Source organism: Carettochelys insculpta, chromosome 5 (assembly GCF_033958435.1).
Source record: "Carettochelys insculpta isolate YL-2023 chromosome 5, ASM3395843v1, whole genome shotgun sequence".
NCBI classification, from domain to species: Eukaryota; Metazoa; Chordata; order Testudines; family Carettochelyidae; genus Carettochelys; species Carettochelys insculpta.
This window is the reverse complement of record NC_134141.1, coordinates 115993959-116021841: the sequence shown is the minus strand read 5'-3', so window position 1 is coordinate 116021841 and position 27883 is coordinate 115993959. Positions and strand designations below refer to the sequence as shown.

Genomic DNA, 27883 nt, shown 5'->3' with positions numbered 1-27883 from the left:
GGGCATGAGGGTTTCCCAAAAAATCAAATGAGGGAGGCATGATGCCAAAAAGGTTGGGAACCCCTGGTTCAGGGTGAGGCTTACCTGTTAAGCAGCTAATATCCCTAGTCATGATGAGCTAAATGGACTGCTGATCCCACTCCTGTCGGCCTCTGCATTCCATGGGGTTGCGAGGAGTAAAGGAAGTTCATGGGAGAGTTTCTCCTGTTTACCTCCTGCAGCCAAGGTGCTGGTGTCTAACTTACATGGACTCCAGCTATGCTATTCACACAGCTGGAGTAAAAACAAAAAGCAGTCAAGTAGCACTTTAAAGACTAGCAAAATAGTTTATTAGGTGAGCTTTCGTGGGACAGACCCACTTCTTCAGACCATAGCCAGACCAGAACAGATCAGAACTGTTCTGGTCTGGCTATGGTCTGAAGAAGTGGGTCTGTCCCACGAAAGCTCACCTAATAAATTATTTTGCTAGTCTTTAAAGTGCTACTTGACTGCTTTTTGTTTTGATAGTGTATAGACTAGCACGGCTTCCTCTCTGTTACTATATGCTGGAGTTGCTTAACTTAGTTCATCTTTGCCCTCCCCCAGTGTAGACCTGGCCTTAGTTCTTCTTACAAGTTAAGTCTGCCAACAAAATACAGTAACCAAAGGATACGGGGAAAGTAATTCAGTTTATGGTTTCATGTTATAAAAGTGAACTTCTGCATGCCCCCAAACACACATTGTCCTGAAAAGAAGAGGCTTCAGCCACTACAGAGTCAAGATCTGTTGGTGAAAATTTTCAGCCTAAGCTGCTCAGATACCAAGAAATCACTCTCAATGACCCTCTGGGGTCTCTCGTAGCATATAGTGTAATTAGCAATACTGTCAGTTACCTATAAACCATAGTGAAACCTCAAAAAGGAATGAAACACTAGCCTACACAGAGCAGTTTCTCCAGGGATGTTTCAAAGAACCCAGCTGTCTTCAATGGTCAGCCTTCAGAATTATTGCCTATACTTCAGTTTCTTCTAGACCAGATAGTACTGAAAACAGAACTTTCTGTACCCTCTGTTCTACTACAAAAAATCCAGTAATTCCATTGCATGACCTACAGCAATTCAGTTTAACAGTTACAAATATTCTGGCAAAGTAAACTGGGTATTGTTTGCCTCAGCACAGCTCACAAGCAGTTTTTGGCTTTATGATAAGAGGCATTACATCCAACCTGAAAAGCATAATTTCAAGCTCACTTAACAGGTAAGTCCCATAAGTGGATGCTTTCAAGTTAGAGAATTTACACATGCAGTCCATTAAAGCAGTGCTAATACATTTAAAAATCTAAAATACTTTTACAATAATTAAAATTTCATCATGTAAATGCTCTTTACAGAAAGATTTTGGAATTCTCTTCTCCCTCAGGCACAGAGCTCAAATTTGTCACCCTTCAAATATACTGCAAGGTTGGTTCCCCACAAGCTTTTGTTGGGAAAAAAAGATGTGGAAAGTTTACTTCTCTCAAGCTTCCGGTAATACTGAGCATTCTCAAGCTTCAATTAAAATCAATGGTAACTACAGGAGCTCAGCTCTTCCGAAAGATCAAGTCGACATAAGAGGATTGAAAAAGATCCAGCAGGGCCTTCAGTTTGGAAATTCTTATTATATGACCAAATTAAATCAACAAGGGGAAGGGGTTGGAGAGAGAGAAGAGAAAGAGGTCAAATCAGCCGACCTGAACTCATTACAAATGTCTTTCCAATTACCATCTGACCTTACAAATCTCAAAGTTGATTATTCCTATTATAAAAGTCTGACATACAACATAGAGAAGGTTAGAGTTGTAGCTATTCTCTCAAAAGCACTCAGTTTGAATTTCTGCACACCATTTCTGATAATCTGCAATTCTGAACCTGAACTGCATGGGGCTTCAAAAAAAGGAAATCCAGTTCAGTGGTAATCTATAACACCTTGCAATAAACTGTTAAATTCAGAATCCTATAACTGGGTTTACATAATGAAATTATTTTCATGAAGGAGATAGTGAAGTATAGTACTAATCCGCAATAAGACTTCGAGTTAGAAGTGTGCAACATGAGATGGTTTGCCCTTTTTGTTTTTAAGGGGGGGAGGGGGAGAGAACCAGAGTACTGTATTTCATTTCTATACTGCCTCTTACTAAGGAGTTAACCTCATGATAATTACCATCACAACAGCAATTTTCACAGTTTAAGATTATAATCAGAATAGCTACAATTGATTTTTACCTCCCTTGATAGCTAATAATTTTGTGAATGCAACATGTTAAGATATCCTGAAGAAGTAAATAAAACTGTCTCCTTTTCTAAGGCCAGAAGAAGAACTAAAATATCTACAAAGGCAGGTTTACAAATCATTGCAAAGTGAAATTTTATTTGGATTGAAAGTGCCTCTTACTCTCCACTACAGGAACCTGATCAGTTTAGAATGAAAAGTGAATGAGCTGTTACTGGGGGAAATAAGGCATCTGGCTCTTAATTATACACATTGTGGGATTTTTTTTTTTTTACAATGCATTTTGCTGAATTTTACACACCGCAGCCACCCCACCATTAACAGTTTGTCAACTGTAAACCAAACTGTCCTTACTATAGCCTGTTGATTAGATAAGACAGAAGAAGCTTGCTTAGGATTTAAAAAAGTGTCTAAATGCCTTCTTGATATTATCTTCATTCTTTGAATACACTTAGGAGCTGCTTATTATAGCAAAAAAAAAAACTGCATGAGAAATATTAACGTTGCAGCACTTCCATAAAATAGCTTAAGAAATGTTCAGGTCATCCACACTCTACAAACAGGATTTGTCTGGTGGCTGTTTGTATCTAAAGTTACCTGGACTAGATCTTCATTAAACTTCCACATTGTGATTGTTAGAAGTTTTTTTTTCTAAAAACTACAAGCTTTGTTGGACTCTCGTGCTTCTCAAAGCAATATGAATCAAAAACAAGATATTTAGATAGGAAACTGAATCCCAAACAACCACCCTGTACAGAGTATAAACTAATAAGTTTACTCAGTTATTTCTGTCACACATATACACAGAGTGCTAAAAGTGGGACTTTTGCAAAACTGCTAGAACTACTATTCGCACTTATTACAGCACATCAGTCATCGTACCAACTGAGTATGAGGCGCTTATCTGTGAATTAGACAATATTACTTGTACAGATGTAAGCAAACATCTATGCATTCACCAATGTAAGTGAAGAGGTTAAGCATTCACTCACTACCTACAAGAAAGACAGGGTCAAACCCTAAGTGACACCCATCGGAGTTAAGACTGAAATCCCCACAGCCATATTTTCAGCTCACTCACAATTGTACACAACATTGACTTCCCCGACTGTAATGTTCCACTTGTAATCTGTGTGACAATCTTTGGGAAAGTCTAAACTAACTTTTTCCAGGGGGCGGGGGCACATAAGCAATAGTGATCTGTTACCCCAGCCCCACACAAATCAGACTGTACTCAGCGACGAAAGCAGTCGCAAGCCCAACCCCCACACCTCGTATTTATATCCTGGGACCAAGAATGGGGCTCACTTAGGGTTGCCAACCCTGGGCTGAACATGCTCCAGGAGATCACCGCGCCCCACACCCCAAAATGTCACTTTCTTGAAATACCCCATGAAAATCTCCAGGATTGTTTTGAAAACTCAGCGGGAGCCTGAAATCGATTCCAGGAGACTCCAGAGCAGCCCTGCAGAGCTGGCAACTCTAGCCCAAGCGCTTCACCATCTGGGAGATGAGGGGAAGCTCAAAAGAGGACCAGGCCCACCGTCGGGAACCAGAGCAAATCGCCCCCCGCAACTCCCGGCCTGCCTGAGCCCCCGATTTCTTCCCCCCCCCCCCCCCCAACCACGCAAGCCTCCCCCTCTTCCATAGCAGCCGCCGCCTCCCACCACAACAAAAGGGAGCGCCCTGCCATGGCCAGCTCCAGGCCTGAGCCTAGCCATACCCCCCAAGCACACGTACACGGGCGTCATCAGGCAGCATCCGCGCGCCGCCTGCCGAGGCCATCCCCGGCCCGGCCGACACCAGTGCCGCCCAAAGACCAACCTCTGCTTCGCCTACCTACGCCGCTACCTTCTTCTCGCTCTCTCGCTGGCTTCCTCTTTGCCGCCGCCCCCTCCCCGCGCCATTGGTTCAGGAAGGCGACGCGGCGAACGGAACGGTCGCGTTGGTTGGTTCCGCCTGAGGTCAGTTGCAGGGAGAGCGGGCGGTGGCTGGGTGAGAGAGGCTATCTCCCACCCAAAGTGGCGATTGGCGCGCCGGCCGCCCTATGAGCGAAGGGCCGCGAGAAACTCTGAGATGAAGAGCTCGCGACGGAGTGCGTGATCAGCGCGAGGGGAACGGCTCTTGCTGATTGGCCTACAATTGTGTCACTCCCCGCTGGTGGGGCGGTTGCGCTGAAAGAAGAGCGAATAACCCGAGCTTTGGTGGAGATCGTTGATCCTTCCGCCAAGGGATAGCTCAATTTACATGACTAGTAGCCGTCCGCGCGGTAGCGAATTCCAACAGAGAGAAATAGTCCCCGCCGCCCCTACTCAAACCACCACAGGCGAGCGGGCGCCCTCCCGCAGTGTGCGGCTGCTCCCATGCACTCTGGCCAAGCACAGGTCAAGTGAGGGATGCTGACGAGTTAAAGTTGTCCCCGGCTGGAATGGGCCCCAAAACCTATGGGGGCCCCAGATTCCGTGGGGGAGAAGGAGGGTTGGCTCTTCTGCCCCCCCTCCCACTTACAGGCACCCCCGTGCCACCGAGGGCTGCAGCCCCTCATTGACCCATAGAACATGTGGGTCCTTGTGACCCCTGCCCAAGCTCCAGGAGCCCCTCCCCCTGCTTGGGGCCTGGCAGCTGCAACCCCCCCTTTCATGGGGCTGCCCCCGGCGGTGGGGGGAACAAAGCAGGCAGTTGCCCCAGGGCCCAGTGCTTCAAAGAGGCCAGGAGTCCTGGTCGCCTTTGAAGTGCCAGCGCAGCGCTGCTCCGTGGGTGCATGGCTGGCGGGAGTGAAGGGCTCATGGCAGAGGGGGTGCTGAGACCTGACTGTTCTTAGGCCTGACTGAGACCCCTCTTGCCCTTGGCCATGCCCCTTTGGGGGCAAGGCGTCAGGTACCCCTCCCACCTTGCTCCCGGGCCTGCAGTGTCAGCCCCCCCACAGGGGGCAGTTACCGCCAGGGGAGATGGAGCCAGGGCTCCACCTGCTCCGCTTGTCTAGGGCCGCCTAGCAGTGCAGGTGTCGCTGCGCAGGATCAGACCCAAGGTCCAGCTCTTCTCTGATGCTGCCCACAGCCAAATGCTTAATATGTAAATCTCCCACTGTTATTACAACTTATATATTATTTTTGCTGTGTCCGTCCATTTGCCTGTCCAGGCAAGGATCTACCATGTTCCCCACTACCACCGTGCCAGCCCCAGCCCCTCCCCTAGCCAGCGCAGGGACCAGGCCAAGCCCCCAACAAAGCTCCTCCTGCAACCAGCATGGGGCCCAGCCCGTACACTTTGGATGTTTATTACAACAAGTTTCTGTTTAGAACTTTCTTCGCAGCCCAACTTGCGCTTTCAAGCATAGATGCAATGGGGCCTCTAGTTTTCCTCTTATAATAATCTGCCTCCCTCCTCATCCTGCTCTTCACTGGAGATTGGTTTAAATTCCAAAGTATGAGGATTAATATTCCTCCCCAGTGAGGTGACTGGTTAAGGGGCATAGGGGCCCCCTCAGCTGTGTGACCCCCTAAACTCACCTAGGGAAGGCCTTCGAGAACCCCTCTTTACCCCAGGCCCTGCTTCTTTCTGCCCCTGCTCTGTCCTCAGCCCAACTCTTCCCCCTCCTACAAGTGATGCAGGACAGGGAACTGTTGGAGCTTGGGGTTGGTGCCAGCAGCAGGGGTCCCCCCCGACCACACACACACTCACAGGCAGCAACAGGGCAAGTGGAGCAAGGTGATCCCAGCTTGCTCTGGTCCTCTAGCTGCGCTGCTCCACATCTTTTGGATGAGTGCAGGGTGGTACTGTTTTTCCCTGAGTGACAGTTTATATTAAAAAATCACTTTTAATCTGGACTGAACTGGGCAGAATTTACACTAGGGAACTACTGGTGAAAGGCTGTACAGCTAATTAACAATGCCCAGATGCATACAGTCCCCCCATAAACCTAAATGTACCAGCTTTGAGAATGAGCTTTGCTGTCTTGAAAGGTAAATATGTCAAATGAAATTCTGACTTTTTGTAAGCTTGCACACACAGGGGGGGTCTCATGCTGGACAAACCTGTGAGTATCCCAGACTGCGCTCAAAGTCTGTCACGCCCTGTTCTTAAAGATACAGCCCTCAATAACCAAACTAGAAAAGCTAAATACAGTATTGGAATCATAGGATTTTAGGGCTGGAAGGGACCTCAGGAGGTCATTTAGTCCAGCCTCTTACCTAAAGCAGGATCAACCCCAACTAAATCATGCCCGCCAGGACTTTGTCAGGCTGGGACTTAAAAACCTCTGGGGATGGAGATTCTACCTCCTCTCTGGGTAAAGGTTTATAGTTTGCTCAAGTATAGCACAGGCCACCAACACTAGCATGCTAACCAAACAAACAAAGTATGACAATCCACAGAGACTCACTAGACTATTCATTGGAGCAGTCGAGGGAAGCTTGTTCTCACACACCCGTGTGAGTGCCCTCACCACGAGGCTATAGAGTCTATCACTGTAACTCCAACAATATTTCATTGCTCGTACAAAGTGGAACATTGCAAAGAGGAGAGACTGAAACAGACTCACCACTAAGTAGCGAATAGCCAGTGGTTAAGGGTACTTGCACCCAAGTCTTTGATACAATCATAGAATCATAGAATGCTAGGACTGTAAGGGACCTTGAGAGGTCATAAAGTCCAGCCCCCTGCTCTCATGGCAGGACCAAGTACTGTCTAGACCATGCCTGATAGACATTTATCTAACCTGTTCTTAAATATCTCCAGAGACAGAGATTCCACAACCTCCCTAGGCAATTTATTCCAGTGTTTTACCACCCTGACGGTTAGTAACGTTTTCCTAATGTCCAACCTAAACCTCCCGTGCTGCAGTTTAAGCCCATTGCTTCTTGTTCTATCCTCAGAGTCCAAGAAGAACAAGTTTTCTTCCTCCTCCTTTTGACACCCTTTTAGATACCTGAAAACCGCTATCATGTCCCCGCTTAAATCTTCTTTTTTCCAAACTAAACAAGCCCAGTAAGTCCCTAAATCAGAGATGTAAACCTTGTTTCTCCACACAAGTGTTCTAACCATTGCACTACTGAATATTTTTACCTTTCTAACATATTTTTCCTTGAATACCTCAAAAGTTCAGTTTTGTCCCAGTGCAAAATGGGAAAACTTTGGGAAGTTCAAACTTTTTTTAAACAGGGAACAAATTTCTTCCCCATCTTTAATTACATGGCATTTAAACTTATACCTTTAGACCACCACAGGGTCTGCTTGTATTTCAGCTCTGGGAGTAGCTGATTTCAGAGGGAAAGCATGCTCCATATGGTTCCGATTTCTGCTCTGGGAGCAGATTGTGATCTAGTGATTATAAACAGCATAGCTAAATGTAGAAACAGCCCTGTTTGGGTCATATATGATATTGCTGCCCCTCTGCGCCCATGCTTTATGAAAAGTAACATGAACATTATAACTCAAACACACTTTAAGCAAAGCTGCTCATGTAACTTATCATTCAAGAGCCTGTGATCTCCTGAATATGTATATTCTGTGTTTGTGCATGTATCTGTCTTGTATGTGAAGTTAGCAATATTAAATGGGAAGCTGTTTTATTAATTCAGATATTCTAATAATAGTGGTACTTTATGAACTTAATGGCTTGGTGAACAAGTCAATGACCTGTGAATGATGTGGTTGATCCTACAAATACATGTGGGCAGACCACCTGATGCTGGAACCCATTTTAGATTGGTACTTTTCCACTCAAGATAACAAACATTTGAACTGCGCAAAAAGAAGCCCTGCCCTGGGCAAAGTGATCTAAAGGGCAGAATCAGACAATAGAGGGAGTTGCCAGACACAAGGAGACCTCTGACCTGCCTCCTAAGATGCCTGCCGGAAACATCTAAGACTGAACAGTGGGGCGGATTGAGTCCAATCTAGGAGGATTTTTAGCTTGGGAAAAAGACGAGTAGCAGAATTAGGATAAGAATTCGCATGTAACAAGTTTCTTCATGTGTGTGAATTAGCGGTTTTTTTTTCTTTTGGCTGGAATCAGTCTGTTTTCACTTGCAATCACATAAATGCCACTTTGTATGCTAATGAAAATATCAAGTCCAGCGTGAATAATTGTTACCTGGGGGAAGCAACCGCCATGCATCTCTCTGATAATGAGGGTGAACTTACACACTTTGTGTAAAACTTTTATACAGTGTACGATGGATTTATTTGGGGTTTGGTCCCTTTTGGGGCATGAGTTTTTGGTGCTGCCCCAATACACCATGTGCTGCCGTGGAGTGCAGTGCAGACAATGTTTTCAGAAAGCAGCATGTCCTGGACTGCGCAGGGTGAAGGCTTCTGCACTGCATATTTTCTGAGGGCTCACCAAGCTCCAGGAGAGGGGGGGCTCCTCCTGCAGCAAAGATTTTGGGGGCTGGCCGGCCCCTGTAAGGCAATACAGGCCAGGGGGATAGCTCATAAGAAATCATGTGACTGCACCATGTCAGCCGGAGCCTCAGGTGGCCCAAGCAGCTGAGCTTTGTAGTGGGGTGCCAACCCCAGCCGCACCTATTTTCTGGGCTGCCCCCCGCAGCCAGGCACACAAGTGATGGAGCAGTGTCAGCTAGCCACACAGAGGGCAGCATAAATTTTCCGGGCTGGCCCCCACCAGCCAAGGCACACTGCTTCAGTATTCTCCCTTCCCAAAGCATGTGTCTCAGGGCAGCATAGTCTCAGCAGTGGCCTGTTTGCTGCATTTGTACTGCGGGGGAAACTGAGGTACCTGTTGACATGATTCCCTCCCTGCCTTTCTGCATGTGATTTGGTTTTAAACCACTATTATCATTGAGATATGGAATTGACAGCTCCCTAATGTGCTGTCCTGTGAAAGGTATTCTTTCACGGGGGGAGGGGGGAACTGAGGTGTCTGTTGACATGGCACAGTCAGCTGGAGCACATACGTCCTTCCCAAATCATGTGGCTCAGGCGGGAGGAATTCCTGTGATAGAATGGAACTTGGTGGTTTCTCTCTCTCCCTTCCCTCTGGCACACAGGCAGTTGCTGGCACTAGAGCTTCTATACTAGAAGGGGCAAGGGAATTCCTTCATCCTTTCTTCAACTCTATTTTCGATTGCTTCCTTAACTTTTCCTTCTCTTCTCAAGCTCCTTCCAGAAGCCACTAGAGACCTAAGCCCTATGGCATTCTTTCCTTCTCACCTATTTAGTCTTGGGGTTCATAATGAGTCTAGAATTAATAGGGTCTCCTCACCTCATGTAGGAGACATCACTGTAATGGACTCCCTAGATCGGGGTCGGCAACCAAAAGAGCAAGAAGAGACATTTTTTCGAATTCAGTAAACAACTCAATAAGTCAAGAGATGCAATGCAGGTGAATATGAGACAGTCCTTAATAACTAATGTCAAACCATACTTTTTGTAACCCCTATTTTAAGAACAGTGCACATGCGTATCCCACACTGAACTGCACATATTAAAGGGCGAGTTATCTAACTTTTTGAGATCGCATATCATTTGCTATTTAGCTATGAGTGGTTCATTGTTCGGCTTTCAGATGTTCACTGAAATACCAAAAATAATCAGGAGGATTTTTTTTTTAATTTCTTTTTTTTTTTTTTACTTTTCAATTATAGCATCGGGAGCCACAAAGAACTCCTTAAAGAGCAGCAGGTGGCTTCAGGGTCACAGGTTGAAGACCGCTGCCCTAGATAGTTCTTCAGTTCTATGTGGTGACTACTCACAGATTTCTCTCTTTCTCTACTTTAACCCTGGCTCCTTCAGCCAGATACACTGCCACTACACCACCACTTTTTCCATGTATCTTCTTTCCTTGAGAATAATACGAAGTCTTTCCTGGTCGCATGGCTCCTGTCTGGTGTATTTTCACAGGGGAAGAGGCAGTAGTCACTCGAAAACAATGCACTCTGTCTTTCCTTCTCTTCTTCTTCTGAGTAATGATAGCCACCAGACACTAATGCCCTCTGGGATTTCCTTCTGAAAAATGGCCGTTTGTTTTCAAAGGGAGGGGGGTTCTGAATGTCCCAGTTCTGAAGAAGTGGGTCGGTCCCATGAAAGCTCATCACCTAATAAATTATTTTGTTAGTCTTTAAAGTGCTACAGGATTGCTTTTTTGTTTTGTGGAGATACTAACATGGTTACCTCTATCAAAACAAAAAGCAATCAAGTAGCACTTTAAAGACTAGCAAAATAGTTTTTTAGGTGAGCTTTTGTGGGACAGACCCACTTCTTCAGACCATAGCCAGACCAGAACAGACTCAATATTTAAGGCACAGAGAACCAAAAACAGTAAGCAAGGAGGACAAATCAGTTTTGGTTCTCTGTGCCTTAAATATTGAGTCTGTTCTGGTCTGGCTATGGTCTGAAGAAGTGGGTCTGTCCCACGAAAGCTCACCTAATAGACTATTTTGCTAGTCTTTAAAGTGCTACTTGACTGCTTTTTGTTTTGATCATGTATAGACTAGCACGGCTTCCTCTCTGTTACTATGGCTACCTCTCTGTGACTATAACATTAGACAGAGATTATCTAATGGCAGAACACTATTGTGGCTGATTGTGTAAACAAGCCTTTTAAAGCTTCCTTCAAATACATAGCTTCCCCTGGGCTCTTGTACCAGCCCTGATGTCTGGTTGTTCAAATTCAGCAGACTACTGCTCCACTTCTACCATGGAGGCAGCTTTCCTCCCTTTGCCTCACATATATTATGCAGTACACAGTGTGCAGCTATAGCCATTGGGATGTTTTTCTCACTGAGATCTGTAAACTCCATGATTCTGGCAGAGGAGGAGGCAACTGAGAAGCGCCATGTGGAATTGTGGGATTTTTAGAAAATGGATCAGAATTATAGGATGTGGAATGTAACATGAGGTAAAAAAGTTGCATGCAGAGAGCTTGACCCCTAGTTCCAGAAATCCACATGTTAATGGTTATTATCTCACAAAACACTGTAAATGTGTCCTAAGAGGTATATGGCACACTGGGACATCTAGCCATGATGCAATTGCTCTTTATATCATCATATGCGCTAGAAGTTAATATGTGCAGCAATGATGCAAGCAGGTAAGTATGAAGACAATCATCTGAGTGATACACAAACTTCTACAGCCGTTGGACTACACAGCTTGTATCAACCAAAGTTTATAATGTAGACATGACCAACTGGACTTAAGTGACATTAGGAAAGCTCTCAGTTATCTATGAAAGACTTGAAAGGTAATTTCTTATCAACCAAAGGTTGCTAAGACATGTGAAATGCCCAGATTAATTAATAATAAAATATTTAATTTTAATAATTGCATCATTATTATGCATTTAGAAAACAAAGACTTACTTCACTGAAGTTCTGAAATATAAACTAATTGGAGTCTAACAATGCACGGTAAACCCTAAAAAAGGAAATGAATTGTTGAATATCAAGTTATTAGGGTAAATAATATCTGCAAAAGGTGGCATCTATTAAAATGCATAATATTTCTAAAATAATTTAGTATATCTATTCATATTCATATTTCATACCGTAAAATTCTCATGGATAAATTAACACAACCATCTTAATATATGTACATAACTTATTCCTAAAGCCACAGCTATGCACAATATTATACTGGATTAATTAAAAGTGTAATTTCAACCCTATTTTGTGAAACCAATGCAACAATATGTGTGAACGCTTTAAATCAATTTAAACAGTTTATTTGGTTTTAGCTTAAGTCAACTGGAAACCAGTTTATATTAAACCAAAATAAATTACTGTTAAATATTTCACTCTACATGGGGTGTTCAATCAGTTCACTTAAATCTGCTTTAATAAACTAATATAAATGTGTATGTAGACAGGGCCAAAGGGGACAATAGCATATTTTGTGAAATAATATTAGGCCCCAATACAGCAACTAATTATGCACATGTTTAGCTTACATGCATAAGGAGTTCTGCTGAAGTCAGTGTGACTACCCACTGCACAAAATTAAGCATATGCATCAATCTTGGCATGATCAGGGTTTTAGCTTGATTAATCTTTATCTCATCTTTATTGCTTTTCTATTGCTCCCTTCAGTGACTTGGATTTAATTAATAGTTACAATGAAGTCTATGTGATAAAGGAATAGGCTGTGCTTCAGTCAGAAGGATCAGAATAAACCAATTTATGCTGTGATCAGTCAGTTATTGCAATACGCTGTTTCTGTTTTATAGTGTGTAAAATAAACTATGCTAATTAAGCATATGTTTGTATAGATTAGTCTAAATGAGATTTACCCCAATTTTCTATACCATCTGGGAGAGATGGGTAGTTGATGTGGTTGGAAGAAATCTTTGTGCACATAGCTGGCTTGTTTGGATTCTTTGTCATGTTTCCTTTGTATTATGAGTGGTACAAAACTTTAGTGGCAACTTTTGACTATTCTGTTTATTTTTCAAACATCAACAATTTCCAAGAATACATTGCTTTGAGTGATCACTTAAGTAGTTTCTTTTAAAATACATCGTATGAACTTGGGCACAAGATCTGAAGACTGTCCTCTAAGAATTCAGCAACTCTCAAAAATATGGTCCCCTGCTTTGGTTCGTGCGTCTATGACAGCCACATCTAGATGCCATTGGATCTTCTATCTAGATTTCAAGTGCTGGAGGATGTACCACTTCCCCTGGTAAATTGTCCCAGTTGTTAATTATCCATGCCCCATTAAAAATGTGCACCTTATTTCTGTGGGGACTTCAGTTAGTTTCAGCATCCAGCCATTGGATCATGTCTTTTTCTATTAGATTCAAGAGTCATTTTCCCCGTGTAGGTACTTGTTGACCATGAACAAGTCACATCTTAACTTTCTCTTGGATAAACTAAGGGCTTGTCTACGCTGGCAAGTTTTGTTGAGGAAAAATTATTTTTGTTGGCAAAAGTGCATAAGCTTGCACACTGAGATGTGAATTTTGTCACCAAAAAAACAAAAAAAACACACTTCCAGCGCCAAAGAGGACTTTTGTTTTTAACCCTCCATCTGCTGTTGATGGACATGCAGTGTGGATGCCTTGAGGCATTTTGTCACTGATTCTGGCCTCCAGGACGTACTCCACAATTCCCAGTGAGCCCCTCTAGTTAGCAGTTTCAACTCCATTGCCCTGCAGCCAGGTGACCATCTATCCACCCTACTTCCTTACATGCCCTGCCAAACGTACATTCTTTTTCCTGCTGCCTGAGCAGCTGGGCCTTGTCTTCCCTTCAATCCTCTCCCTCCCCCTCCTCTCCCGTGTGTTGGCAGTGGTTTCATGAAGTCTTCCCAGGTGCCCATGCCTGGCCATCACACAAAACACTCCCCCACTTGGGACTGCTGTGGAGCTTTTTGATCTGATCCCTATATAGGGAAAGGAGTCTGTCCAGTCCTAGCTGCGAATGACCCGTAGGAACTGGGACAGGTCTGGGCACATTTCACGGGCCTTGTGTGAAAAGGGGTATGAGAGGGACACACTGCAGAGCAGAGTGAGGATTGAAGAACTGAGACAAGCCTCCCATAAGGCCTGTGAGGTAAATGAATGCTCTCTTGCTCCACCGAAGACTTGCCTTTTCTATAAGGAACTGGACACAGTCTTTGGTGGAGATCCCAACTCTATCACCAAGAGCCTCATGGAGACCTTGGAGGGCACAGAGGAAGTAACCTAGAGGGTGAAATTGTAGATGAATACACTGAAGTAAAACAAAACAGCAGTCATATAGCACTTTACAGACTAACACAATGATTTATTAGGTGATGAGCTTTCGTGGGACAGACCAAGGACCAGGAGCTCTGCCCTAGGGTTGCTGAGTTTGTCTGGACATAGCAAGTCTGGGCAGCTCCTTCCTGGGAACAGGAAAGCAGCAATATTCATACCCAGATGCATAAGCATCCAGGCATAGGGAACTTGTGACAGCACTCAGAAGATCTGCTCTGACCACTCTGCTCCCACCAAAATTTTAATTACTAAATGGGGTGCCCCCCTTCTCTTTTGAGTGCCCCTCCCTGTGCCCATCCCCTCATCCCCCGCCCCCAGACATCAGTTGCCCCAGCACCCAGGGCATTTTTACCCTGAAAGTTTAGCTGCTTAATAAGTTTATGCTCATATAGGCCATGTTTACACTAGCCAAAAACTTCGAAATGGCCGTGCAAATGGCCATTTCGAAGTTTACTAATGAAGCGCTGAAATACATATTCAGCGCCTCAATAGCATGCGGGCAGCCGCGGCACTTCGAAATTGATGCGCCTTGCCACCGCGTGGCTTGTCCAGACGGGGCTCCTATTCGAAAGGACCCCGGCTACTCTGAAGTCCCCTTATTCCCATCTGCTCATAGGAATAAGGGGACTTGGAAGTAGCTGGGGTCCTTTTGAAAAGCAGCCCCATCTGGACAAGCCGCATGGCGGCAAGCCGCGTCAATTTCGAAGTGCCACGGCTGCCCGCATGCTAATGAGGTGCTGAATATGTATTTCAGTGCTTCATTAGTAAACTTCGAAATGGCCATTTGCATGGCCATTTTGAAGTTTTTGGCTAGTGTAGACATAGCCATAGGGATTAGACAGGAGTTTTGTTCAATGTTGTCGTGTAGAGCCAAAACTTCAGTATAGGAGCTTAATATAGGAAATCAGGTAGCTATCTCTTTTTGTGCAGTCAGCCCTTTGCTCCTAAAAGATAAATGATAAGTGTATTTTAACAAACTGAAACTATAGCCCAGGGCCCAGCCAAGATATGCTAGTTGGCCTCTTCATGCAAATTTAGCACGCTTGCAGACAGACATTAAAAGTCATATCGTTTTAGCTGCCAAAGATAATGAATTCAGGACATATCTGTTGCAACAATCAGAGAGACAAGGTGGGTGAGATGTTTTTTATTGGATCAAATTCTGGTGATGAGAGAGACAAGCATTTGAGCCACAGAGCTCTTCTTCATGTCTGGAAAGTAACAGAGAGGGAGCCGTGCTAGTCTATATACTATCAAAACAAAAAGCAGTTAAGTAGCACTTTAAAGACTAGCAAAATAATTTATTAGGTGAGCTTTCTGAAGAAGTGGGTCTGTCCCACGAAAGCTCACCTAATAAATTATTTTGCTAGTCTTTAAAGTGTTACTTGACTGCTTTTTGTTTTGAAAGTCTGGAAAGGTACACCCAGACTCAAGAGCTAAATGCAAGGTGGAGCAAATTGATTAGCATAAGTAGTTAGCACATATTCTACGAGATCATTGAAGACAGATTAGCCCATTTACACCTCTGCAGTTTTAGGACAAAAAGAGGGCGTGAGTGAGTTATAGATTGTTAAGTGATAAATCCAGTGTCTCTGTTCAGGTCATGATTTTTAGTGGTTAACAGTGCTATGAATGTGAGCTCTCAGGCTTATCATCCAGAACGGTTTTATTGGTTTCCTTTTGAAGATGAGGACTAATAGGCCAGATATAGAATGATCATGTTGTGAAAAGTATACAATCAGCGAACAACAACAAGGTGCTCCAGGACTCCTAGTTGTTTTTGTGGGAGGAAACTAATAGGGCTATCCTTCTGAAACAATAAACAAGATAGTACCTCATTCCACCTTGTCTCTCTAGTATCCTGGGACCAATACTACTACTACACTGCATGCAGCAATCATTTGGAATAAATGCAAGAGCAGCAAATAATTACAGAAATAGCTACACATTCTGAAAGCATTTGAATAGCTGGAAGATGTATACTTCCCACAAAACAGAAGGAAACAACCTAAAACAGTGTTTTCCAAACTAATTTGACTACAGAACACTTTTGGGCTTGGAATATACTGACAGAACACATACATGCTGGTGCAGAGGTGGAGAGAGGGGTTTCATACTGAAAAATTTCTGCATGTAATGCTCAAAAGTTAATTTAACAGAGGTATTTTAGACGACTTTTATTTTACAAAGAACAAAAAATGACAACAGGAAATTGTCTGAATAAACAACTACTGTCCATGTGACAGGAGGGTGGCTCGCAACTCTATAATTAAGTACAAAAATTAAAAATAAAGTACAAACCGAAAACAAAACATCAATATAAACAGCCGAAAGAAGGCTGGTTAGTGTCGTTCTTTTGTACAAAAATATAAGGACAATATTGTTAAAAACAAGGACTGTCCTTCCTTAAAGCTTAAAGGCAAAACTAGCTATTGGAAAATATTTTTAAATTTTGTGTTTTCCATAGAAGTAGCAAATTTATGAAAACTACTGGAAAATAAAAATATGTAACATTTGACTTTTTTTAATGAGAAGAGTATTTCTGCATCTCTGTTTAGTTACGAGTTGCATAATAACTGTACTATTATGAATGCATTATAAATATTAATATACCTACAATCTAAATACTATTCAAATACTTTATTATTTTTGATACACACAATTTCTTATTTAATGTTTTAGAAGGAAAAATATCTCTAGCATCAAAATTTTTTTCACAGAACACCTATTTACATTGCATGGAACACCAGTGTTCCACAGAACACAGATTGGGAAACACGGACTAAAGGAAGATACAGAACAATGACCTCAACAGAAGAGCAAACTGTGCCTGAAAAAGCCAAACATTCAGCATAAGGTGCTGTAAATGCTTATTGCAAAGGAACATTTCCTAGCACTATTGCAAATCAATGTACATCTTTAGTGGAGTTTGTCTTCACTACCATCCACTTGGTTGGGGTTCTACTTCGTACATTAGCAAGCCCCCCTGCTCAGCCATTCGGATCTCAGAATAACGTTAGTTCTTCAGACGTTAAAAATTACTGCAACATTGTACAAGATAAATCCGATGGCAGAGGTCTCACTTCTGGAACAGAAGGACATGGACTCCAGCCCACCACCATACGTGTGGCATTTCTATGGTAACTGGATCTGAACTCTGGAGTTAGCACTGGTTGGGCCTGCTACAGCTCTGCTTTGCTAGGTTTGTAAGGTAACCTTCGGGCCTGGTAGATGGTTCTGAAAACATATTACAATTGAGCTAATAGGTGTCTGTACTTTCACAGCATGATGTATGAGTTCTTCTAACCCAGTGGTTCCCAACCTTTTCACTAGTTCAGACCCCCAAACACTCCCCCATAAACCCTTTGCATGTCCCCCCACCAAAGCCAATTCTAGCAACTATGTATGCTTCATTGAATGAAAAAGGAACCCACATGTAGATTTTCAGACAGCAATTAATAACATTATTGGACGTTATTTAATTTATAAACAATTAACTGTAACTTTGCAATTTATTTAAAACGTATTTTAACTTATTTTCTATGCTCATTTTTATTTATTCTCCCCCCCAACCCACCCAGCTATCCCCTGCAAAACCCTCGCAGACCCGTGGGGGGGTGGGTCTGCAGATTCTAGGTTGTGAACCACTGCTCTAACCCTTTTGCTACTGTAAGTAGTGAAGTAAGTAGTCAAACTGCTCAGCATTATTATAAGGTAAAGTCTTAGAAAACTTCACATTTGTTACAAGTATCAGAGAGGTAGCCGTGTTAGTCTGGATCTTCGAGAACAACAAGAAGTCCTGTGGCACCTTATAGACTAACAGATATTTTGGAGCATAAGCTTTCATGGGCAAAGACCTGCTTCATCAGATAAATGATGATAAAGCGGGGCTTTGCCCAGGAAAGCTTATGCTCCAAAATATCTGTTAGTCGATAAGGTGCCACAGGACTTCTTGTTGTTCTCACATTTGTTATGTTTTACATCCGACACCCTACTTTCTTCTGACCTCCTAGCATAAGAAAAACCAACTCTATTCCAGAAGCTGATTCTTGTAGTTTTGAAGAAAATTAAAGTAAAACCAAAAGAATCATCTCCAGGTAACTGTCTTATCTCTTCTACTACAGGTTCAAACTCCTTCATCCTGTCCTCACTCGTCAGCAACATCCCTCATGTGGCACAACAAAGGATTTGCATGACCAGAGAGCAGCTGCGTGACCGGGGGGACTCCAGCAGCCTTGAGGGGGAGCCCTGTAGGAATGGGGGCCCTCCCCCCAGGCAGCCACCCTGACCTCCCCTCATCCAGAAAATCCCCTCATCCGGGACTACTCGGCTCCTGAGGGTGCCAGACTTGGGACATGCAACCTGTATACCGATGTTGTGGGTCTCAAGTTTCATGCTGTAATGTCTTTGAAGGTGGGCATATGCCCAAAGTCACAACGGAAATCCCAGTAGCTGGAAAGGTGATGGGGCTAGCTGCAGTGCCTCAGCTGACAGCACTTTCTTAGGTTGGCTACACTTGAACTGCTGCAGCTGCACCACTGTGGTGCTTTAGCACAGACACTCGCTGTGGTGATGGGAGGGCTTCTCCCATCACTGTAGTTAACCTACTTCCCTGAGAGACAGTAGCTAGTATGACTGCGGTAGGAAACCCAGAAGCTCTCTAGAAGTGGGGGGCTCCAGTGGCACCTGGATTGTGGCCCTGTCCCCTGGGCCCCATCCCTCAGCTCCCAGCCCCACTCTGCCTCTTCCCGCCCCTGTCTCTTCCCCTGAGGACAGCAGGGTCCACAGCCACCACAGGCACCAGGGCAAGGTAGGAGGGGGCCTAGTTCTGCACCCCTGGGAAGGCCAGGACCAAGAGTGGAAGGGGAAGGGCTGGAGCAGTCAGCCCTTAGAACTGCCCAGACTGTGGTACTCCGTCCCCATCCCCACAGCTGTGTGGAGCAATGGAGCAGAACCAGTGCAGTACTTCAAAGGTGCCTGGAGCTGCTAATGCTTCTGGCCCCAGGGAAATTGCCCCCTTCCCCTTTGCCACTCAGATGTATGGATTTTTTAACCCCCCACCCCACCAAGATTTTTACTGTAGATTTGTCTTTGCTCTGGCTAGCGGGCAGGTTCAAGAGCAATAGCAGCAGATGTGGTGTCTTCCTCTCCTTTCTCTCTGAACAGAGACTGCCTGCTGATTCTTTTCAGTTGTGCTGTCTCTTCAACTGATTAACATGTCTTGCAGAATCCGTAAAACCGTACATGATAAATGCCTTAGGAACCATGGATGAAAGCAAAACAACTGCTTGTCAGCTAAACTCTGGAATCCTTTAGGTGCAATGAAGTGATGTGAAATGCACAAAGGGAACAAAACCAACCAAACAAAAAAACCCCAAAAACAGAAAACTAATTTTCTCTCTAATTTCTTCAAGTCACCATCTCAGAGCAGTGATAGCAGTGGGTACAGTGTTTTCAATTTACTTTACATATTGACTCAGTCCCTTTAAGCTGTTCTGGTGCTCTTTTTCTGTTTTGCTGTTTTTTTCCCCTGAAGTCCATCTATTCTAGGGTAAAAGCTCAGACTTGCAGAAGCATGCATATTTGTGAGTAACAGGTAATTTGCAGTTATTTAACAGATAATGGCAGTGCATAATCGTCTCCTGCTGCTTGATACATTCAGAGGCAGAGCCAACATACATTATGCTCAGCTCTGATCTGGAAATGAAGCTTAGTTGTTTGCAAAAAACAGCTTTTGGAAACAGGTCATCAGTTTCTTCCCCAGCTCTACAATATCTTCAAAGAGTCTCTGTGACCAGAGAAGGAGGTAGAAGATTGAATTGCCAGAAAAGTTTAAAAAATAATTTAAAAATCAATAGTGTATTGCCCTTTAATGAGTTACAGTGATACAGTGGCAACTGACATGGTTACAAGTATCAGAGAGGTAGCTGTGTTAGTCTGTAGCTTTGAGAACAACAAGCAGTCTTGTGGCACCTTATAGACTAACAGATATTTTGTAGCATAAGCTTTCGTGGGCAAAGACCTGCTTCATCAGATGCATGAGTGGCGGGGGAGGGCGTGGTTTCAGAGGGGTATTTAAAGACTGGAGTCCCAGGAAGAGGGCGGGCCAGAGCTGACAAGGTCTATTCAGCAAGGTGAATGGTTAAGAATCATGAGCTGTGACATGCCTGGTTAAATTCATAGTTGAAACAGGGAAGCCACCAGGCTGCTTATTTCCACGACAATAAAAGGCATCACCTGAAAGATTTCTGGGCTTCAAGTTACAAGAGCGCGTCTCTAAAAGCATGTCTTTGCCCATGAAAGCTTTTACTCCAAAATATGTTAGTCTATAAGGTTATACAGGACTCTTGTTGTTTTTGAAGATTTTTTTCCTGGATTTATTTTATTTATTGCTCTAATGTGGAATAGCTACACCAAAGGAATGTAGGCACAAGTTTTGTTTTGTCAGTTTAAGACACTTAGCTTGTGAATCAATGAGTAGGTCTACAAATCAAAGTTATTTCAAAATAGCAGCCGTTATTTTGAAATAACTACCTACTATCTATACAACGACACCTCTATTTTGAAATAATTTTGAAATAGTGGTTGGCTTACTTCGAAACTGGAAAAACCTCATTCTACAAGGAATAGTGCCTATTTCGAAATAGCTATTAAGAGAGGGAATAGAGCCTATTTTGTAATAAGCTATGGTGTGACCAATGGCTCTATTTGGAAATAGACTCTATGGCTGCGTCTACACGTGCCGCTTCTTCCGGAAGCATCATGGTAACAAGCAGTGGGCAAGATGCTAATGAGGTGCAGATGTAAATTTTCTGCACCTCATTGGCATATGGCCACGTGATTCGGAGTCCGGAAAAAGCTCTTCCTAACTCCAAAATACACATGTGGACGCGTGGCCCGTGGGGAATCTTCCAGAAGGAAACCTTCCTTCCAGAAGGCCCCTCTTCCTCAAGGAGGAAGACGCAGCCTTTGTGTGTAGATACTGTATTCCTAAATAGCTAAGTGCTATTTTGAAATGCATTTTTGTTTAGCAGCATTATTTCAAAATAAGGCTGCTGTGTAGACATATCTCTTGGCTATGTCTAACTACAGAAATCTTTCGAAAGAAGCCCTTCCAAAAGATCTCTTCTGAAAGAACTTCTTTCGAAAGAGTGCGTCCACACACAAAAAAACAAATCAAATGAGTGATCTGCTCTTTCAAAACAGAATGTCCACCCAGGCCCTGCTCTCTCGAAAAAAACTGGCAAAGGATTGAAAAATGAGGCACATGAGGACAGCTCTTTCAAAAAAAAAAAAAAAAGGCCTGAGGAGTGTCCACACACTTTTTGTTTCAAGAGAAGCTTCCGAAAGAGGGCACTCTTCCTGAAATGGGAGAGGAAGAGCAATTTTGAAAGGCGCGCTGCATTCTTCTGATTTACTCGGCGGGACCTTTCAAAAGAGCTCCCTTCTTTCAAAAAATCTTTCGAAAGACCTTGCTGGTGTAGATGCAGCCATTGTGTCCCTCCACGGCTCTCCACTTTTTCAAACTAACCACGCAGCATTCTGGGCCAATATTCCATGGTGAAATATTCTTCCTGCAGCTTCTATGTGATTTTTCTCACAGTACATTTTGGCGTCCTTCCCAGAAGCTCCTGGACTTTTTAGATTTAGGGTTAAAGTAAACATCTCCCCTGATTCCTCTGCTAGCATCAGTAATCGATCAGTCTTTTGCAAGTAATCAAAAGCCTTTTACAAACCATTACTGAACTGTTCCTTCCCCATCCAACAATTAACAAATCATAAGCCAGCCTGGGGCACCTGAGAGACTGCCAAATTTATTGGGTTATGAGATTTCATGGGTAAAATCCACTTGCTCAGATGAAAACGTATTAGTTTCTAAAGTGCTAGAGGGCTGCTTATTATTTGTGAAGCTTCAGAATAATACAGCTCCTCCTCTGAGACTTTGATCCAAGGGTTGTGGAAGAGGAAAGGGCTGCCCTGTATCAGGCACAGATGGGGCTGAAAGAGCCCAGTACCTGGTAGGCTCAAGTGTGATGAAAGTCAGTGGAAGTGTTTTCTGTAAGTTGGAAAAGAAGAATGGTGTTAGCAATACACTAACCACATACTACATTCCCTGGAACCATATGTTCACATTCCAGTGGTTTGACTCAGTCCTGCACTACCTCTGAAACAGAAACAACAAGAAGTCCTGTGGCACCTTATAGCCTACCACATATTTTGGAGCATAAGCTTTCGTTGGCAAAGACCCACTTCATCAGATGCGTGAGTAGGGGTTCCAGAGGAGGGCCTAAATTCATAGGCACCTGAAAAGGAGGGTGTCCCAACCAAGAGGAGGGCCAGAGCTGGCAAGGTCAGTTCAGCCACGGAGGATGTGGTCCATTATCAGCAGCTAATGTGGAGTTGTGAACATCAAGAGAGGAGAAACCTGTTCTACTGAATACCAGGAAGTTGATTGTGAATCTCCTGTACAAAACCGTCTAAAAGATGGTCATGTGTGCCCATAAAACTTTACGGCACTCTCTCTATAGGCATTAGGCCAAGAACCTCCAGCCAGTCTTCTTTCCTGTCACACTTATGCAGCTTCCTGTGTGCCAGTTACACCTCCCGCCTGCTGTTTCCTGCCCTTCGCTCCAGAGCTCCCTGGCTTGTAGCAGTGCTGCACAGACAGTTAAAGAAGTGTTCACTAATGCTACAGGATGACTGGGTCCGCTCAGAATCCTTTGACTTGCACAGCATTTTAATTTTCCCACCAACCTAAGGCCATATTACAACTGCCCATCTGTGAGAGCACTGAAGTGAGAGGCAGCAGTGAGATCTTCCTCTCCCTTCAACTGGGCACTCACCAGATTGCTGGTGTTTGTGCTGTCTGAGTGGAAGTGAACTGCTAGACTGGAGCATTACCATTGGCTACCACACCACAGGATGTTTGAGGCGTGGAGCAGATTGTCACTCTCGTCTGTATTTAGGCCTTACGCATTCGGAGTCTGGATTTAGATAAAAACAGCAGTGTTTGTTAGATAAAGAAATTATATGCTCTAGAGTCCGCCTTTTAATAGCTCTAATCTTATATCGAACAACCTGCTCTGTAAATGTGATTAAAGAGGATTAAACCCCACTCAAGGCTTAATCACTTGTCTGTTCTTAACTAGCCTTATATTTCTCCACGCGTAAGGAAATCTCACAAAACATATTCCACAAGAACAAAAATGCCAGGTGAGTAAAGAACAGTTGAGTGAAATGAAGCAATAGCTGAAAAGCCAGCCATGATAGGAAAGCATTGACCATTAAAATGATAGCTGCTGTTACAAGGAGAATTAGACCAGGTGCCAAATGAGTTTCTTTTTAACTTGCATGGTGACAAGTATCAGAGGAGTAGCCGAGTTAGTCTGTATCTTCAACAACAACAAGAAGTCCTGTGGCACCTTATAGGCTAACAGATATTTTGGAGCATAAGTGGGTCTTTGCTCATGAAAGCTTATGTTCAAAAATATCTGTTAGTCTATAAGGTGCCACAGGACTTCTTGTTGCCTTTTTAACTTGACAACTAACCCTTTTCTAGCAGGCTAGTTTTCTAGGAATCATCTCATTACATGCTCCCCTCTCCCCCTTACTGAGCTATTTTATAGAATCACAAGGTTAGAAAGGAAAATGAGGGTCATCTAGTCTAACTCCCTGATCAGATGCTGGATTTGTTGTGTCTAAATCATCCAAGACAGATGGCTATCCAGTCTCCTTTTGAAAACCTCCAGTGAAGCAGATTCCATAACCTCCTGAGGTGTCTGTTGCATTGTCCTGCTGCTCTCAAAGTCAGGAAGCTTTTCCTGAGATGTAATCTACATGTGCTAAACTGTAGTTGTCTCCTGTTCCGCTTTCTGTGGCAAAAGAGAAAAACTTTTCTCTATCGTTATTATGGCAGCTTTTCAACTATTTAAGACTGTTATCAGACCCCATCTTAGTCTCCTCTTCTCTAAACTAAACATACCCAGTTCCTTCAGCCTGTGTTCTGATGACTTACATTCCGTACCTTTGATCCTCTTTGTCGTTCACCTGTGGGTCCTTTCCAGTTTCTCTATAGCCATTCTATACAATGATGCCCAAAATTGGACACAGTACTCCAGCTGAGAACCAATCAGCACCAAGTAGAGTGCTCCTGTCATTTCATGTAACTCGCATGCTATGCGTCTGTTAATGCAACCTAAAATTGACTGTTGAGGTTGCGATCCACTACAACTCCATATCTTTCTGACCAAGTTGATTTCCCTCTATGACAAGGTAACTGGCTCTGTGGATATTGGAACGTGGTGGACATCTACCCTGACTTTAGCAAAGCTTTTGCTATGACCTCCCACAGTACTTTTTTGGTAGTTAAAGAAGTATGGATTGGATAAATGGACTGTAAAGTGGATAGAAAGCTGGCTAGGGTGTTGGATTTAACGTGTAGTGATCAAAGGCTCTACATCTAGTCGGCAGCCAGTATATTACTCCAACGGTCAGTTCTGGGTCCAGTTTTATTCAACATCTTTATTAATGATCTGGACGAGGGGATAGATTCCAGTGCATTTGTTAAAATAGCACAATATAATCACATCAGTTTCAATCTAGCTCATACTAGATGTGCGAAATTGAACACTGGAAGATGGACCCTCAGCAGGTCAATCTTCTGGGGTAGTGTAGACATAGCCTTAGTATTTGATAGATGGACCCCATCCATCCTAGCACAGTAATTCTCTTTTCTAGAATATTAGATTATCAAAGAAGCCAAACCTTGTTGTTGATACCACTTGCATAACCACCTATTTACTTCCACGATTCAACCGTCCCTGCCTGGGCCTTCTCTGCCAATAGGGAGGATAAACAAGAACGTCCTTTGCACCCCAAACTCTTAGATCTTTCTTCCCAGATCCATGGACTTGACAGTGAGCCACTCAAGGTCATTCTTGGAAGGATCGCTGGTGCCCATATGGATAAGTAGGAAAGACCAGTCGTGTGAAGGCTGGATGAATCTTTGAAGACTGTCAGTCACATCCTGAATTCCAGCTTCAGGCAATAGCAGGTCAAACATATTTGTCCATACATTTTTTAAACTTTGGACAGATAGTAAACAATTAATTTACAGGTACATGGAAGGGAAAATTAATAATTGTCATCCTCTCGGAGCTGCCTAAACAATATCCCCCAGACACTTGACTTCTGAATAACATTCTTCACTGGAAAACCTCGTATTATCTAGATAATGTAACTAATAGGAGGTAAAAAAAATCTTTGGTGAGTTAAGGTAGTTTGCAGCTAACAGGTTAATGTAAATCTTGGGCTCCCTACTAGTCTTTACCTTCACCCTGCTAATCTGAGTTAAAACAATTTTTTCTTTACCCGTATTTCAGCTTGTGTTAGTTACCACGTTAGCTTTCACGAGCTAAGAACACCCTTCCTTTCCTAGTCAAGAAAAGACAGAACAAAAACAGAGGAAAAGAACTTCAGGGAATTCTGCAATTTCTTTATTTTCACAGAAAAAGTATCACCACTATGAAAACTCCTGGGAGAATTTTACACCACTTGGCATGCATCAAATGCATGTCCCACACAGATATCCCACCCCCACCCCCATCTATTCAGTACTACAGTTTCCCCTTCTGCAGTCCAAAGTTGAGGATAGCACAGATTATACATATGCTTCATGCCCTTGGATTGGGACCTACAGGGAAGGCTACTGGGACAGATTAGGAAAACGGTCTGTGTAGTGCAGCTTCCAGTGAACAAGCGCAATGAAGTAATCAAAAATCAAAGAAAAAGTTTTTAGGAGCTGATTACAACTAGGACTCTGTGTCCATTGCGGAAGTCATGGATTCTGTGACTTTCTTTCAGCATTGGAGGGGTAGCTGTGTTAGTCTGGATCTGTAACAGCAACAAAGGGTCCTGTGGCACCTTATAGACTTTCTTTCAGCAGTGGCTTCCCAAATAGCTCCAGGGCCAGCTGCTCAGGTGATCCCAGGGGCAGTCACCTTAGCCACTGCTGGAGTTGCTCTGCAGTCTGCTGGTTGGACGTCTCTGCAGCCAGCTACATCAGGTGATACTGGAGTGGCTGGCTGTGGGGACTGCCTGGGCAGCTGTCCCAGTGGATGACCAGAGACCCTGGAAGCTGGTGCTTCTGGCCCTGGCCCCCACCCCCGGGACATCTCCCAGTGCTTCCCCCCGAGATTTAGTCAGGCATATTTATAGTATAAATCTTGGTGTTAATTAAGACTGTGATTTAATCATGGACCTTTTCAGTAAAAGTCACAGACAGATCATGGGCCATGAAGTTTTATTTATCGCCTATGACTTGGCCATGACTTTTACTAAAAATACCATGACTGAATTATAGTCTTAAATAACACCAAGCTGTCCTGTTCCAGCATGGCAGGGGGCCAGTCCAGCACTTCTTCAGTAGCAAGCTGACCACTCATCTCACCCTGGTATGATCAGTGGGATAAAGGTTCAGGAACCCACTCAGCTTCTGCTACTTCCCACCAAAACCTTGGGTACTTGGGATGAGGCCAATGGACCAAACAACACTGCCCTGTCTCTTATCCAAGGCCTTGCTTCCACATACCACCCTTAAATTACTATCCCCCATTGGGATGACTGCCATACCCTGACTAAATCTCATTTACTTGCTAGTCAAAGATCTGATCCATCCATTTGCTCCCCCAGCCTGCTCAGGAGTGGGGTAAGCAGGTGAAAGTTCCAGTCACTCAAATGCCCCACATTCTGATTTCCATTAGTTGTACGGGGGTGTGTATAAACAAGCTCCGCACCACCACACACACTCCATCCCCCTCCCTCCCACCGTTGCTTGCTCTCTCCCACCCCACTCACTTTTACGGGACTGTGGTGAAGGAGAAGGACTGGGGTGCAGGATCTGACAGGGCAGCGCTTACCTCAGGCAGCTCTTAATTGACAGGGCTAAGGCAAGTATCGGAGGGGTAGCCGTGTTAGTCTGGATCTGTAACAGCAACAAAGGGTCCTGTGGCACCTTATAGACTCACATAAAGTTTTGAGCATGAGCTTTCGTGAGCACAGACTCACTTCATCAGATGCTGGTCTTGGAAATCTGCAGGGCCAGGTATAAATAAGCCAGAGCAAGGGTGAGGATAACTACTCTGGCTTATTTATACCTGGCCCTGCAGATTTCCAAGACCAGCATCTGATGAAGTGAGTCTGTGCTCACGAAAGCTCATGCTCAAAACTTTTCTGTTAGTCTATAAGGTGCCACAGGACCCTTCGTTAGGGCTAAGGCAGTCTCCCTGCCTGCTCTGGATCTGTGTAGCTCCGAGAAATGACTACCATATTTGGCTCCTAGGTGAGGGGTGTGAGGGTCCATTCACTGCCCACACCCATAGGTGCCATCTCTGCGGTTGTCACTGGCCATGGTTCCTGGCCAATGGCAGCAGTAGAAAAGACATTGGGGGTTGGGGCAGTATGCAAGATTCCTTGATCACCCCTCCACCTGGGGGGACAGGATATGTCAGGCACTTTGCGGAAGCAGTGCAGACCTAGGGCAGGCAAAAAGCTTGCCTTAGCCTCTGAGCAGATTTTTAATGGCCTGGTCTGTAGCCACTAGGATCCCTTTTGACTGGGTGTTCTGGTTAAAAAAATCAGATGCCTGACCATGCTAGCCACCCTCCAGCATTAAAGAGTGAGTGTGGGCCAATCAGCAGGTCATAATATTGTCACCCTTAACCTTTAGGTATTTCCTGCAGCACCCAATCTCCACAGGGCTCCTTGGAGATTCTGCTCTGTGGCTTCCTGGTGCCAGATTGCCTAAACTCTGCAGAACTGGGCTCTACCCCGAGGTACCTGATAAATGGCAGATAAACAGCAACATCAATGAAAATTTAGATTATACCCCATGAAAGAATTTTAACAATCTAAGCTGGTGTAACATTGAAGTCAACAAGA

At 44.0% G+C, this 27883-nt stretch overlaps 1 protein-coding gene across 6 annotated transcripts in view; it reads right to left on the bottom strand.

Annotated features, from left to right (window-relative positions):
* SMAD2 (SMAD family member 2) overlaps window positions 1-4186 on the bottom strand; it is a 61260-nt gene extending 57074 nt beyond the window's left edge. For 2 of the 6 annotated variants that reach the window (XM_074995806.1, XM_074995812.1), the window contains exon 1: window positions 4072-4136. The gene's annotated coding sequence lies outside the window, so the exon portion shown is untranslated. Of the gene's footprint in view, window positions 1-3987; window positions 4050-4071 lie in introns of those variants that run through there. The other 4 variants (XM_074995809.1, XM_074995810.1, XM_074995807.1 and 1 more) reach the window with 4 other exon arrangements.
* Window positions 4187-27883: the final 23697 nt, after the last annotated feature.